The sequence below is a fragment of the Musca domestica genome, unplaced genomic scaffold (genome assembly GCF_030504385.1).
Source record: "Musca domestica strain aabys unplaced genomic scaffold, Musca_domestica.polishedcontigs.V.1.1 21, whole genome shotgun sequence".
NCBI classification, from domain to species: Eukaryota; Metazoa; Arthropoda; class Insecta; order Diptera; family Muscidae; genus Musca; species Musca domestica.
Window position 1 is genome coordinate 12,662,658 of NW_026712258.1, and position 13,435 is coordinate 12,676,092.

The following is a 13,435-nucleotide window of genomic DNA, read 5'->3' on the forward strand; positions in this document are numbered from 1 at the left end:
CACTTAGTGGTAAGGGTATTATGTCTTTATTTGCATGGAACATGGAAAGGAAGCGATCTAGACCCATAGATATTTTTGAGGATCTTCATAGAATCACTTTCTGAGTCGATTTATGCATGTCAGTCCGTCCGTCCGTCTGTCCATGTATTTTTGTGAACAAAGTGCAGGTCACATTTATTATCCGGATATAGCTATAGCTCTATAGCTTTACTCACCATATATGTAATATCAGCCCAAATTGTATAGATTTTTTCATATTCAACCGAATTTCAACGTTTCGTGGTACGATCTACTTCACATCAATTCCCAATATAAACTTTCTTGTTACGTGAGCTCTACAAAGACTAAAGACCATGAAACTCAACTCAGAAAGTGATTCTGCGTAAATTATTAAAGAAAAACTATCTCCTCTCTCGATGTTGTTATTACTCTACAAAAAAAATTGCGATTTATGATTATTTTAAATTTTGCATCAAAAAGAATGGCTCGATATTTTGTATTTTTGACCTTGACTGAAGTTTGATGCAATTACTACAATGTGCAATGTGTGGTCTTTTTTCTTGAACTCCGTTCGCCTTATATGAGACTCTTAATTTTAATTTTCACTCGAGAGTGAAACTTGCTCGAAGAGTGGGAGTTTTATACGGAGTTTGCTCTTCACTCTTTTTTGTGTGGAAGAGCATCCGAGCCAGTCCTGTTTGAAAAATTAAAGTGGGAGCCGAATCGCTCGAGTAACAGTGAAAGTTTCCTCTAAGAGGTAAATCAGGTGACAAATTATTTGTTTTCAGATTTGTGAGTGTGTAAAAGCAAAAGGGTTGTCATGTTTCTGTGTGCTGTAGAAGAGGGAGAAAGATGGGAAGAGGAGAGAAATACAAAAAGAGAAAGCAAAATCTAAAAGATAGATCGGCAAGAGTAAAATCTGTTCGTTTTTGAATGAATTTAGATCCGTCTCTAAAATGAAAGAATCATGCTCGCTTTTATTCGAGCGAAAGCGAAAACTAGAGTTTTGCTTATTTTGTTTCTTCTACTTCACTTCCTAAAGTGCTCGAGCAAGTTTCACTCTTTATTCAAATTCGAGCGACTTCTTCGGACGTCTGAGTTCGAACAACACCGGGTGGCATTTTTGACTTATTTTAGATATATTTGGAATTTTTTGACTTTTTGAGACATAGGCATATTGAGCTATAGGAAGTTTAAAGACATTTTTGATTCAGATTTAAATCATAAAATTTTAAATTTTGTTTTTAAAATTTTACCAGATTTACGATTATTAAAATTTTGATTTTTTTGGGGAAGGTATCCAAATACGTCGCCTGATCTTATACATTATTATATGACCTACCTAATACAATTATTACCATACCTTTTAATGCGAGATATTCTTATTTTGAAAATTTTAGATCTATTGTGGAGGAGTCATAATATAAGTGAGTTTAAGTTTACCAAATATTTTACTATGTGTAAAATTTGGACCAAAACGTATATTTACCTTTGTAATCGATCCCTATTGCCCTACTATATCTTGAGTATATTGTTTTAAAATTGAAAACATTGTTTTAAAAAATTGTGATTTACACAGATTCTTAAAATCGACAATAATGCAGAACTATGCAAAAAATTAGTAAGAAATTATTGCTTCTATTGCAAAACTATGGATTTTTAAAATATAAATGAGGGTATTATTTTTTAAAAATCCATAGTTTTACAACACATTAAAATTTAAGAAAAGTAAATCTTAAAGAAATCTCTATCAGACCCTTAAATGTCTACAAAATAACAGAAAACGCTTAATAAGTCTCACTAATTGGAATGTCACGAAAAAAAATTAAAAAAACATGTAAAAAAGCTATAAGTATAAGGCCGAACTTTGAATACCTTCAACCACTTGGAACGAACTTGGCAATTTTCAAAAAAAAAAACTTTAAAATTCTGTTAAAAACTTAAAAATACCGAATGTGGCCGTTATATTAGGGTCTACACGACGACGTGGACCTGCATCAAAAAAATCATCAAAATACCGAATATATGGAGGTACTATTATATGGGGCTATACCAAAACGTGGACCTGCAGAGACAATTTTCTGTCATAGGCTGTAGTATCCATTACGAACTTCAAATGCCAAATTGGAAACAATTCCGGTGAATAATTTCGCTAAAATCATCAAAATACCGATATCGGGAATACCGTTATATGGGAGCTATACGAAAACGTGGACCTGCACAGACAATTTTCTGCCGTAGGCTTTAATATCCATTACGAACTTCTAATACCAAATTTGAAACAATTCCGGCGAATAATGTCGCTAAAATAATCAAAATACCGACTATCGGGAGGTACCGTTATATGAACGTGGACCCAAATGGCCCTTTTTTAATACCAAAAGTCCTGCAGATATAATATACATTTGAGTAAAATTTTATCAACCTACTTCATTTTGTTCGGAAGCTAGAGTGATTTCCACAAACCGATAGACGGACAGACGGACGGACATCGCTAAATCGAGATAGAATTTTATGCTGATCAGAAATATATATACTTTGTGGGGCCTAAAATGTATATTTCGAGGTGTTACAAACGGAATGACAAACTTAATATACCCTCCATACTGTGGTGGAGGGTATAATTAGAAAACAATAAAGAAATTAGGTTTGCTATGACTTACACATATTATTTTAAAAATCAAAGACAGCTCTACAGGGTCCTGAAATTATATTCTTGAAAAATGCAAGATAACAAATTTGAAGATTCTTAAAATCTGATCCTTTCGAAAAGACACAAACCATTTAACAATTTCCAATTTTCTCTTATTCTAAGATAATAACCACTTATACAGAGTACGCAGACCATATTCCGCAATATATATCTTGCTATATTTTTGAGTTTTGTTGAAATATAATGTTCGAGTTTTGATATCATTTGTATGTTGAAGGATTTTCCGCTATTTTGTATTTTAAATTAAAAAAAAAAATCTAACAAAAAACCAGCGACCCTTACTTTACAGATTCTCTTAAATAATTTAACTTGTTCTCTTTGCTAACCACTGCTCTCTAATAGAAAATAAATCAAATTAAGAGAACAATTTTGAAATCATAAAAAAACAATTAAGAGAAAGAGCATAAAAATGAGGTTGGAGAGCAAAACGCAGTATGCAATTGCTTTTGGTGTTGTATCTGTGACCGGCTTTAATGTTGCACCACCAAAAATATAAAACACCAACCAAAACAACAACAACAACGATGTGGCAAGCATAGTTGGTTTTGTTGTTCACCGTGTACATGTGTGTGTGTGTGTTTGTGTACTTTCAACTATGTTGCATGCCAGGGTGTTGGTGAGGATTTATGGTTTGTTTGGCTGTCTGACTCTTTCCAAAAGGGATATTCCTCGAGTGATAGTCGAGCGTTGTTGCCTGCCATTGATGAACACACGCAACATTTACGAACCGTACGCTGCAGGAAGTAGTGCTACAAAACAAAACACAAAAAGAAAAACACTTCTTCGACAAACAATCAAAATTTTAAATAATAAAAACAGAAACAAAATACAGAAATAATATACACAAATTAAATTTGTTGTGTTTGAAAAAATAAAAGAAATAAGAATTTTATTAATTTATGTTTTAATTATTTCAATTTAATTGAAACAAAGAGCAACCGAAAATAAAGTGAAAATTTACAAAATGGAATAATGAAGCCGATTATTACCCACCAAACAACGAATTAAGGATTACTTTTTAAGAAGGAATTACAAAAAAAACACATAAAATAAAAATAAAAAATATGGCCAAACTAAATTATTAAATCCAAAAAAAAAAAAAAAGAAAAGAAAGAAAAAACAAAAATGGTGTAAAATGTGTTTGAAATAAAATTTGAATGAAAATTATGAAATAGCAATTCAACCCACCACAAAAAGAAAATGTTTTGGTTTATAAAACAAAAACAATAAAAAAATTATTATAAATTCTCCATGTTTTATTTTGTTAAATGGAAATTTAGTTTTATTTGAAAAATCCTTTTTTCTTTGTTAAAATTGTTATTGTTTTGGAAAGTACAAAAAACGTTTATGTTCAAAATTATCTGCCATATTTTTTTTTTAATTAAGTTTGTTAACTATCAAGTTTTATTTTATTACAAAAATAAAAAAAACATTATTTGCTATTGCAAACAAAAATATTTTATTTTAAAATAACCAAAATACCACCAACAAAAACCAAAACCAAATCTACGCTTATTTTTTACTCAACATTTTTTGGTTTGTTAACAACTTCTATGAATTGACATCGAGTTGTTAAAAAGAAATAATACCACAAAGTAAATATTTAAAACAAAACCACGGATAATACTCAAAATTTGGAATCTCGCAACCACATCTAAAGACATCATTTACAAATGCCGACCGTCTCATTTTTTTCTATGGAACTAAATTTCGTTTGAAAAAATAACTAAAATTGAGAGTAAGTAAGAAAATACCAAAAAATAAATAAATACAAAATTTCGTGAGAAGTGTAAATGGAGAAATGACGAGAAAGAACACCAAAGGATATTTAATTTGCAGTGTTGAAAAAAATGTTAGATTCTTGGAAACTTATTTTAAAATGTTTCTTCTTTCGGAAAGAATAAATGGAAATGATTTGCTGTTTAAACCAAAAAATTCTCAAAATTTTTCATTTCAAAATTTACCAAGGAGAATATTAGTAAAACCATTGCACATCCAATTTTTATGTCCAAAACTATTTCAACATCCCCATATATAAACCCTAGAAACCAATATTGATCCCAATACCAAATTTAGTAACATTTAGTACGCATATTAAAACATGATCCAAAATAAATACCGTTTTGTATTTTTCGAACAATTATAGTACGCATTTGCAGATACCAACAGAGACCTCAATATCAAATTTCGGAACTCCAGCGATATACATTTACTCAATACCAAATTTGATACCACTTAGTACTTTTCGTATAATTCTATAAATTTTCACGGTTTTAACTCTATCCCTTTACCCAATATCAAATTTTTTTTAGTACTTTTCGATAAAGTACACTTTTCCAAAACCACATCCATATCTCAGACACCAACAGAGACCTCAATAACAAATTTCAAACAAATCCAAATTATATCAAATTTAGTACACATAAGTACGAATTTTTAAAACTTCCTATATACCCGATTCCACACTCCAAATTTCCAAAACTTCATCATCATACAACCAAATTTCCAAAACTAAATCATAAAATCCCATACAGCTTTTATTTCCGAATTTAGGAATTCCAAATCCAAATTGTACGAAATTTAATACCATTTCGTACACATAAGTACGAATTTCAAAGCTTCCTACATACCCTAATCCTACACTGCAGCAGTAATCTTATTTCCAAATTTTAGGATACCAGCTCTATTGGTTCTACCAAATTCTTATAAAGTCCAAACTTAGTACCAATAATTCAATAGAAATCTTAATTCCAAATTTCAAGAATCCTACACTCCCACAGTTATCCCAATTTCAAATTTCGAAATATCACCTCTACCGGTTTACCCAAATCGAAATTGTACCAAATTAAGTGTCATTTAGTACTTTTAGTGTACATAAGTACATTCGAAATCTACACTCTACACACTGCTGCTACACTCCGCCTGTAATGTTAAATTCAAATTTCAGAATTCCAGATTCATCCCTGCCTACAAATTCGAATTCTACCAAATTTAGTACCGTTTAGTTCTTTTTGTATAAATGAGTGGACACAACCAAAAACTACCGCCTTACATCGATCCTACTCCTCAACCTTGATTTCCATTTCCAGTTTTGAGCTTTAACCGTTAACAATGAAACGAAATGGTGCCAAATGTAGAACATTTTAGTACTTTTTGTACACCCATAGTTCTAATTTCCAAAAAAAAAACCCTTTTTAATATCTATCGTGCACTCCATGGCCCTCATTCTAAATTTAAAAGTTCTAAATCTACTGGTTCGTCAAATATAGAGGGTATCATATTTAATCCTTTTAGTACTTTTCGTACCGTTCTAGCAATAATTTTCTAAAAATCCAGCCCTATCTGACACCTTCGGACCAAGAGTGACCCTTACCGAAAACTACAAGATTCTAGCTTCAGTCAGTCAGTCAATCAATCACTTTACTCTTTAAATTTTATATTTAAAATGGTTTACAATTCCTTATATCAGTTATGATCCTCTGTCGGATGCTGCGTCTTACGGAATACTTCCATTGATGTAGTTTGCTTCGCTCTTGCAGATTTAAACTAACTCCATTGAACTTCTTAGTGAATTACTTCGCTTCATACTTCAATCGCTGCCCTTTCGAACATATTTTGTGTTTTGCATTTTTCGATGCCCACGACTCTATTAGTTTCTTGGTGAGTCAGACAATTATGTGTAAAACAATAAATATTAGATAGTTTCTATTTTATTTTCTATTGACATCAATCTGACATTTGTCGGTAGTTTGTTATTTTGCAGCACCATTGAATAGTTAAATGAAACAGTTCAGTTGTTTCTTTCAATGAATCGTTCAATTCAACTAATTCCACCGTGAACTACTGTACAACTTCAAACTCTAATGACGTTAGCCATTTACAGACTTTGTAAACACTTTCTAAAATGTAAAAACATTTTTATAAAATTTATATCCACAATTCTAAACCAGAATTGGTTTACATACATACCAACCCCTTTATTATCGCCAGGATTCTAGCCATTGGACTTATTTCCAGTCCAATTTGATAATTCTTCCTTTTTCCCACCAATTTTTTTTCCAATTCAAATTTCAATTTTCAGCAGTTTGACCATTAAACAGCAATTGCTCGAAAAACATCCCTTTTGAATTAAAATGTGGTGTGCTACCCCATAGACGGGTTTTTGACCAACTGCATTTTAAATTTCAAATATCCTTTGCCATCCTTTGTTGTTATCCAAATACCATTCTGTTCTACTGTACCCAACACACTGCTGACTAGATTATTTGTGGCTGCTCACGTCTGTCGGTTTGTCTGCCTGCCAGAGGCAAACTTTTCTTCCTTTCTAAGTAATTCTTATTTCATTTTAATGGGAAATGCATTCTTCTGGCTGGCTGGCTAGCTGACTGGGTTTGTTTTTCAAAATAAACCAAATTCATTCTTACTCTATTCGTCGTTTGCGCTCTCTTCTTGCTCTATGCACTCACTCACTCTCCGGCATTTGTGTTCCGTTTTCAAATGCATTCATCTCTATTTTCCACTTTAGTCTCAGTGGTTCTTCATGGCATTTTATTGTTATTGTTATTTTATTCCTTCTATCACCATCTGCATTTCTATTTTGTATTCCATTGAATACGTGTTGTTTTCATTTTCCTCCTTTCCTTTTGGTTATTTTTTTTTTTAGTTTTTATTTTTAATAGCCGTGGTGTGTTGTTTTGGGTTGTTTTTGTGCTCGGCGGCAAATGTCTGTCTGCCTGGCTGGCAGGCTGCATGTGTGTGCGTACGTGCTCCGTGTGGTGTGGTGTGTTCGCCTTCAATGGGTCTCATTTCTGTTTTATGCTTAACATTCAGTTCAGATGTTATTGTTGTTTGTTTATTGTTTTGTTTTCAGTGTCAATGTGCCTGGCAGTGTTGCCACACGGGGACATTTTATCGTTAAATGAAGGGGAATTAGTGGGAAAATCACTGAAATACAAATTCATCAGTGAAAAACAGATTTAAAATAAAAATAAAATAATAAAAAAGCATTATTTTCCGCCGGGCCGAACTTTTATACATTCTACCAAGAAGAAGGCTTATCAGTTTCTACCAATAATAAATATTTATTTGAAGGTGTTCTCTATATTGCTTTAAAAAGCGAAATTTTTAAACAAATGGCAACTTTGTAGCCCATCTGTTCTTAATCATGTCTATCGTAACCGTCCTCCGTTTCCGTTTCCGTGACCGTAGACTTGACTGTCGTAGTTTTTCTTAAATGAGCAGTTGACTTTCTGTAAAGCTTGGTTCAAAAGCTGGCTTATTGTTTCCACCAAAATCATATTTTTAACAATAAAACATGTTTCACGTAAGCTTTGTTCTATCGATGAATATGATCTTCTTAGTGGACAAATTTGAGTCCTTCATCGAATTTACAAACGTGATTTTTGAATATTATTGGAATTATGTGCTTCCTCGGCAGTGTTGTTAATAGAAGCATTAACTGATGACTTAACCTATCACCATAAGGGCGGTGTTCCGACTTGATCACCCTCGTCCTTAAGTTGTGATTAGTTATCTACTCCCTTAATCTCGGCCTTGTCAGCCTTCCTTGGACTTATTTTCTGGTTCTCGACGACACATGGCTAGTGATCTTATTTAGGGATAAGTAGTTCGATTTTTTATTAATCGAACTACTTATTTTTGCTTAGGTTGATTTTGTGGTATTTGAAGTTCGTAATGGATACTAGAGCCAACGACAGAAAATTGTCCGTGCAGGTCCACGCCTTTGAATAGCCCCTAATTAACAGCACCTTCCGATATTCGGTATTTTGGCGATTTAAGCGAAATTATTCAGCGAAAATGTTTCAAATTTGGTATTTGAAGTTCGTAATGGATACTACAGCCTATGACAGGATTTTGTCTGTGCAGGTCAACATTTTTGTATAGCCCCCATATAACGGCACCTCCCGATATTCGGTATTTTCATGATTTTAGCGACATTATTCACCGGAATTGTTTCAAATTTGGTATTTAAAATTCGTAATAGATATTACAGTCTATGACAGAAAATTGTCTGTGCAGGTCCACGCCTTCGTAAAGCCCCCATTTAACAGCAGCAACAACTTGATGATTTAAGCGACATTATTCACCCATCTTTTTTCAAGTTTCGCTTTTGAATATTGTAATGGCTTATGACAAAAGTTGCCTATGCAGGTTCACGTCGTCGGTTAGACCCTAATATATAGGCTACATTAGATATTTTTAAGATTTTAACATAATTTTTTATGGTTTAGGGTATTTAAAGTTCGGTCGGGTCGAACTTACAGCTTTTTTACTTGTTATTATTTTATCAGTATTTTTCAATGCAATTTTGTGGAAAATCTGTAAATGCCTTCCAAATGGTGGAGGGTTCGGCCCGGGCGAACTAACTGATTTTTTACTTGTTTTCGTGGATTGGCTAGTACGTGGCTAGTCGTATAAACTTGTCGTGTTATCGATATAATCGATGCGATAAATCAACCTAAAGATCCCTATTCTCTAGAGATACCAACTGTTTTTCACTAAACATATGATTAGAATTTAAAATGAGAGAATTATTTCTAAAGGATAATAATAATCTGAAGTATATTTTTTAATCAAAAGCCGAACTTTAGCAATTCCTCTCGACAAAAAATACCAATTTTACAGCCAATGGAATTGGCAGACATTAAACTCGAAGAAGAGCAACTTTTTTAGGAAAATGAAACTTTCATTTCCTTAAGTAATAGAAAGTCTTGAACATTGTATTAAACAATTTAAATTATTTATTTATTTTTTTCTTTTTAGTATGTGTTTTTCTTTCCCTCCCCGGAAATGAAAACTAATAAAACTGCCATAAATATTCATCATCATCCACCCTAGATGAACCAAATAAAATGAGCCTACAAATAATAAACATAAGTGTTAAAGCTTTTTTACACGGTTTGAGAAAACAAACGGTAGTTAAAAGAAAATATTAAATATTTTATGTGTGTTTTCCAACCCTAAAATTTATATATTTTAAATTCTTGGAAGTTTACAAAAAAATTAACATAACTTTCTCTCTTTACAACATCGTGGTAGATAATGCTTTTATTGTTTGCAACTTTCGCAGTTACTAAATTGAGTGGAGTTCTCAAACATTTTACGGTTACCTTGCACGGCCATAAATTTACTTTCTAAATCATTGGTTCCTAATGGTTGTACATATGGCCAGATACCTTAAGAATGCTCAATATGCCGTGTAACCTATATTACTTTTGAAATATCTCTTGTGTTTTCTAAAAAAAATAATTTAATCGTTTACTTTTTAGTCATGATAATTGACATAACATTTGTTTTAAGATTAGACATATGGCCAGATACCTTTAGAATAAATCTTGTTAACCTATATTAGTTTTGAAATGTCTCTTTTGTTACAATACCTTCTAGATAGTTTATTCTTGTACTTTTCTTTCTTCTTTTTTTAAAGAATTTCCTATGCTGCTGGAAAATTAAAATAGCGTTTACGTTTTATTCATGACATGTGGCCAGATACCTTTACAATAAGTCAAGTAAACGTGCATTAATATGTTTGGAGTTTATTCTCTCTTGCTCTCTCTTAAAAGCTGAGAAAAGATTAGTTCAAGTTTACTACAAATTTTCTTATATTATGTTTACATTAGAGCGTTTTTGCGTCATTATCCTGATTTATGAGATTTATTTCATATATATGCAATCGAATTGAACATATATTAGTTTGAATGTATCCTCTTCCCTCTGCACTATCTTTCACCGACATAAAATAAAAATGCTAATATAATTTCTAAAACATAAAGATTGATAACAATTTTCCGGAATTGATATGTGGCCTGATAACTTTACAACATTGAACAAATCAAATGCATAACATGTAAATCTATGACAGCATTGATAATGAGATAACGGGATGGAGTAGACATTTTTCCCCTCTCTCTCTCTCTTATTTTCGCAAACGAGAAATCAAAAAATAAACTGTCATAATCTAATCTGCAGCGTTTATACCAAGAAAAAATATATATGCAATAATTCATTAGATCTTAATCAAAAAACCACAATTTATTAACCGTATATAAAACCTGCATTATTTAGATAATAAATAATTAGCGAAAAGCAGAAAAATATGTATATATGAGTTTTTGTTTGTTTAATGATTTTTCACATAACAAATGAATTGTTTTTGTTGGCTGGGATTCGTGAGAAGTTTCTTATGCCTTTGTAAGCAGAAGCAAATATTCTTTAAGGATTTTTTTACCCTCTTAAGGATAATGTCAGCGGCACACACAAAAAAATGGGTAGAAAAAAATCACCCTGAGCTTTTTTTTTTTTTTTTTTTTGTTAATTTATCTGTTACTCACGCTGTCTGTTAGACAAAAAAATAAAACAACAGCTAAACAAAAAAGCCACTCAAACCCAAAGCATGTGAAATATTCAATTTTTTTTTGGTATTTTTTAAACTCTTTACAATAAAGGGGTGATGTGTGTGAACAAGAGTTTATTAAACTTGGGAGTGAGTGAGCATAGCAAACCAAACAAAAAAAAAATTCACAGATTAAAGCAATCGAGTTTTTGTTGTTGCGTTTCTTCTTCTTCAATATTAACGATTATTGAAAAGTTTCCTATGAATTATATTAACATGAAATCGATGGCGTGCTTTTTTATTTATTTATTTTCTTTTTTTGGTGAAATTTTTTCATTAACGATTCTGTATTTTTTTTTTTTTTTTTTTTGATCATTTCGAGAAAATGAAAAACTTAAAAAAATTTTTGAAAATGAGAAAATCTTTAATTTGAAATCCTTCGGAAAAATATTCAAAGACAAAATAATTGTATAATAATAATTTAAGACCTTTGGAATGCCTTTCTTCTATAGTATGTTGATGACAGGTCTTTCAAATATAAAACGCTCTCATCTCATCTTTAAAAAGATGACTCATGCTAGAACCAGTTTCACATAGGACCTTGAAAATGGCTTTAGTTTCAAAAATCCTAAGGCAGGTATTTATTTTATTTATAGAAAGCCATGCTAAAACAATAGAGGTAGACTCATTTGCTACATCGAATATGGCAACCCTTTTCCAACAAACTTGAACTTATCATTTATCAAATAAAAATCACACTGTGCAGCACAAGAAGTAACTGCAGCTAAAAATCCAGCAGATTATGAAAGTAGAGCTAAAAAACGAGGACACACAAAGTAATCAAACATAGATGTATGTTTCCCTCTCTTCCACAGTTTTTCAGATTAAGACTACCCGGAATCCATGGATTTTAAGAATACTTTAGTCAAAATTTTTAACCCTAAAGCGAGTCAACTTAAGGATCTATTTGGACCTTTTTGTAAAATGTCGTTAAAAACTCGTTTTCAATGGAAGCAAAAGATGTGGGAAATAGCATCAAATTTTTAAATAAGTTTAGATTTGTTCGAAATGTTCACCTTTGGCACGAATTATAGCCTTCAAACGCTGCTCTAATGATGCTCTGCGGTATTTTAGACTATTCCCGGCGAAACGCTTGCTTGAGGTGATCGACACTTTGGTATTTTTTAGTGAGAACCTTGCTTTCCAAAATACTCCAGACACGATTGTCTAACGGATTGGTATCCGGAGATTTTGGTGGCCATTGTGCGTTGAAAATGAAGCGAGGAACACCATTTTGTAACCATTCTTCGGTGGCGCGTGCTGAGTGCAATGGTGCTGAGTCCTGGTGGGGGCTGAGTCCAAGGTCTGCGGCCAAAATGTTTGCGCGCCCAAGGCTTTATTCTGATGCCACGGCATTTATCCTGATGTCACGGTCGATTGATACGAGCGCAGAGCAATGTTATGGCGGCCACACCTTCACCATGGCCGGCGCTTGAGTTCTGGTGGCCAACCGAAGGTGTACATTTTTAGCTGACCTCTTTGGCAAATAAAGACGATCATTTTGTTTGTTTACAAACTGCTGGACGACGAATGTCTTTTCATTTGAAAAAAAATCGGCAGTTCACCACTTTCGGCCAAGCGAAGCAACTCTTTAACTCTTTTGAATCTATTTTCTTTCTGTTGCGGTGTAAGTTCTAGCACTTTTTGGAATTTCAATGGCTTTACTCCGTGCTCCTTTTTCAATATATGCCGAATGGAATATTTCCATATTGGCCATTTTTCGGTCACTGCGACGCGGGTTTCGATCAAGTCACTTCTTTACTTTTCGAACCATTTCTGCTGATGTTGCTGAAGTTGGTTGCAGACTTTTCATATCACCCTGTATTGTTAAAGTTTTGCTATGATTCGTGAATTTTGAAAATTATAACCTTTTTTTCTCCTTTAAAATCGTGTGCATTGGTTTTTCCAAAATTCATTGAACGTTCAAAACATAGGGCCTAACATGTTTTGTAATCGATATATTTTGAAATTTAGCAATATTTAATTTTTATTGCCTTGAAAACCAAATTTCACTGGTATGACCCATTTAAAGTAAATAAGATTACCAGATTATTTCCTTTTTTATACATTAACAAATACATAGTTATTATAACATCTAAATTTACCTTTTTGATAAAATGTAAACAATGGAATTTGATGTGTGGCCAGGTGACATGATCATATGATGTCGTCTATTACCTCTAAAAAAACGTGTCATGCAAAATATTCTGGCCCTATCTTGAGTATGAGTGACATACATACATCATACGCACCATGGTACATTGTCACAAGTTACCTAAAATTAGTTTATGTTTAAAAAAAATAAAATG

General features: G+C 32.4%; 1 protein-coding gene across 2 annotated transcripts in view; it reads left to right on the forward strand.

The window, feature by feature from the left end:
- Nucleotides 1-13,435, forward strand: part of LOC101899368 (transcription factor E2f1) — a 160,949-nt gene that overhangs the window by 111,213 nt on the left and 36,301 nt on the right. Inside the window, exon 1 of one of the 2 annotated variants that reach the window (XM_020037668.2) lies at nucleotides 4,089-4,451. The exons of the other annotated variant lie outside the window; for it this stretch is intronic. The gene's annotated coding sequence lies outside the window, so the exon portion shown is untranslated. Of the gene's footprint in view, nucleotides 1-4,088; nucleotides 4,452-13,435 lie in introns of those variants that run through there. 2 annotated transcript variants of the gene reach the window in all.